At 40.6% G+C, this 3,444-nt stretch overlaps 1 protein-coding gene across 1 annotated transcript in view; it reads right to left on the bottom strand.

The window, feature by feature from the left end:
* The window catches only part of USP10 (ubiquitin specific peptidase 10), a gene marked incomplete at its 5' end in the record, with an annotated part of 29,212 nt that overhangs the window by 22,537 nt on the left and 3,231 nt on the right, over positions 1-3,444 (bottom strand). The window lies entirely within an intron of this gene.

The raw sequence follows: 3,444 nt of genomic DNA, 5'->3' as shown, positions 1-3,444 counted from the left end.
TTCCCTATGTATGTTAGTTACTGTTCCAAGGACAGTCCTTTTAATACCTTGTGTTCCCTCAAACAGATTCAAACACATATTTCACATTTTTAAGAGAGTTACTACAGAACCAAACACTAGATATTAATTCCAAAGGAATTTAAGTGGATACACCACCAAACTTTTAAATTCTGTGCAACTTAAAATTCTGGCATGTCAACAAATGCAGATATTCAAGTACACTACAGACACTCACTAAAAATGAGGTGGATTTTTCATTTTAAAGACAACCAAAAGCAACAGTTCCTAAGGTAGAGAAGTTATTCACACACCTAAGGAAATGATCCTATGGGAGAACAGTCTAGCGAATAATATTTTGATCCATGTCTGTCAACATAACTGTTCTGAAAGGCTCCAAATACTTTCCAGAAAGATCTGCTGATAAACATTTTAGCTTTAAAAAAAACTGTGAAGGAAACAAGAATCTGCAGGGTACAGAGTTTTTAACACCAGATGAAGAGCAACAAACATTCAGTGCATGTATGAATTATTTACACATGCAACACCAACATATTATGAGCAAATTGTAATACTACTGATGTTAATTGCTTTGCTGCTGACTAAAGAAATCTGTCACACATCCACCATTTCAGTGTTGCTGCTGGTCATACCTAAGGAGAGTTCTTCAAAATAAGGGCAAAAATTTTACATACACATTAGGTTTCTCTAAATCAACAAGAGCCTGAATTTCAAATTTGCTTCACCTCCTCCCAACACCCCTGAGAAAGCATTTTCTCACCCCCTTCCTGTCTATCTACCACTCACCAACTACTTCTGCAATCACTGAGGAGCTTTCACCAACCAGCAAACAGGGCTGGAGTTTCTTTTACCAAAAATCAGACTGGAGGCAGAAAGCTGCTGCCTGATATCCACTGAAGAGGGAAGGGCTGGGAGATGTCAGGAATCACCTCCTGTTGAGGACACTGAGGGGCTGTCAGTGCTGCACTGCCTGACCTGTCTGTGCACAGCTTCAAACCAGCCACAGCTTCACTGATTGCAAATGCAAAGCCTGGAGGGGTTCGAGGTGGGTTTTAAGGGATATGGGACACAAACCCACAACAAAACTATTCCTCATTAGTTCATCTGCTTATAGAGCAACTTGTTAGCTCTAGCATGACCCAAAAGCTACTTCTTTACCTTTTGTGGCAACAGCACAAAGCACAAGGAACGACTGGGAATACCTAATATTCCTCCAGCCTTGGTAAGAATGAATTATTACCAGTTCAAAATAATCTGGGATGACTTCTTCTTTTCCAACACCCCAGTTAAAATACAATCACTGCTTTAAAACAAAGAATGTGGTTTCCCTTCGAGGGTGAGTTAAGTCTACCCCAGGCAGAAGCAACAGTTGTCACCTCTGCACCCTCTCCTGCTCCTCCACTCTCCACCAAGCTCCAGCATTGTGTTCCCCAAAGCTAACCTAGCAAAAACAATAATCCAAGTGAGCATTTTCTTTCTAGTTTCGGTGAATGTGTCATCTTATCACACACCAAACCATCACAAGAGCCACTGGGGGCAAGTGGGGAGCAGAAAACAAAATACATCCCTTAGAGTTATGGCACAATGACCATTGCAGGCTAAAATCCTGCCGAGAGCATAATGGATATTCTAGCATTTAACATACAAATTAGGAAGTTACATCTGAGGAATTAAGCTTTACACCTTACAGCAGGATTAGAATAATAAATACCAGTAGCTACTGTACAGTCAGTCTGTGGAAGGATTGGCAAAAGCTCATTTGCTGTTAAGATTGTGTCAAGTTTCTTTGAGGAAAATGAGAAGTAATTTTTTCTCTATTTGTTTTGATTTTCCACTTTGCTTCAGGGCATCTTTGCTTCAATCTAGTTCACAGCTCTATTTCTGAATGGACTGAAACAGATCTATCTGTCATGAACAACATGGCACACATATTGAAACAAGGATCAACAGATGCTCCAAGGACAGAGTCTGTGCACAACACCAAAATCTGTGAATACACAGCACTAATTAGTCTGAACAGAGTTCTGCATGTCAGAGCTTCAGCCATGATTTGATTACTCCTAGTATTAACAGATCTTCTAATTCTGTAATGAACTTAAATACTGCAGGGAAGTATAGGAAAAAATTAGACTACAGGGAGTGATGCCATGGTAAGTGCATGTCATCTTATAGTTATAAATAATATATATAAAAGTATAATAAATGCACAGAAAGCATTCCAGTTTAGTTTCACAGTTTCCTATGCAGCCACCACAGTGATGCTGTGCATGCACAGTACAGTGCAAGCTTGTTAAAGACATTTTTCAAGCAAAACCTGAATTTGTATTATCTTTTCTTTATCATTACCTAATCTCAGGGCTGGGAGGGATTCTCTCAAGGTCTAGGAATGATCTGAAAAACATTTGTACAAACCAACTTTCTGTATGGTTTGTGAGCATTAAAATCTCAGTCTCAAAGAACACACTTCAATCCATAGTTAGACACAGCAATATGTGAGTGGATGTCCCTGTCAGGAGACAACTCATCCATATGGTCTTTCTAATGAACCTTCCAAACTCCTACTTAGAACTGCTCAGGGTCCTAAAACTGGGCTTGTGCTAAATAAAGCTCCTGAACTGTCAGAAGTGCTGCCCATCTGCTTTCAAACGGGACCTGTTAGCCTTCTTTATGACTGCCAGTCTCACTGACCTTTACATGCAAGGCCAAAGTCTCCAAGCAGAATGATCAGGTGTTCTTAAACATTCCTGTGTGTATTTTGGTCCACTTTTGAGGCATGTCCAGTCAGACAACTGAAGGAAATCTGGATGTCGTTCATATACATGTAACTCATATATCAGCTTTCTTGCTCTCCCCTTCAGGGAAAAACCAAACACTAATTTACCTGCTAATTAACTGTGGAAGTTTAGTTTAAACTACATATATTGATGATCACATGGCAACTCCTACTTAGTGCCCATTTTCTCTAACTGTAGGTAAGGCCAGGCTGTAAGGTGTATGGGTTGAAGCAGAGGAGAGTGTTCCAGCTCTAAACCAGGCACTCTGTAATGTATTTTTACATCAAGAGTCAGACTTGCATCAAAAGAGAAAAATCCAAAGGGATTCTCCAGAAAAACAGCTGAGCCAGACAGAACGAGGAGTCAGAGGGAACACAGAGCAGAGCAGACCTGCTTGCAGAGCAGTGTTTTTTCAGCTGCCAGCGAATGCTCATCTATGGCTCTTGCAGGAAGGTCACCTGAACACCACACTGGTTACTTATTTCTTCAGTACCAGTTCACCAGCTTCAGCCTCTCCCATTTCACAGCTGCATCCCTTTCAGCAAAACACTCAGACTGTGGCAGCACTATCAAGGAGGAGTAAACATGTACACCCAAAAGTCCAATGCAGCATTTTCCAAACCTCTCAAAACCTGTTTAAAAACCCAACCTG

This window comes from Acanthisitta chloris, unplaced genomic scaffold, assembly GCF_000695815.1.
Source record: "Acanthisitta chloris isolate BGI_N310 unplaced genomic scaffold, ASM69581v1 scaffold6944, whole genome shotgun sequence".
Classification (NCBI taxonomy): Eukaryota; Metazoa; Chordata; class Aves; order Passeriformes; family Acanthisittidae; genus Acanthisitta; species Acanthisitta chloris.
The sequence above is the reverse complement of the archived record's forward strand: the minus strand, read 5'-3'. Positions and strand labels throughout refer to the sequence as shown.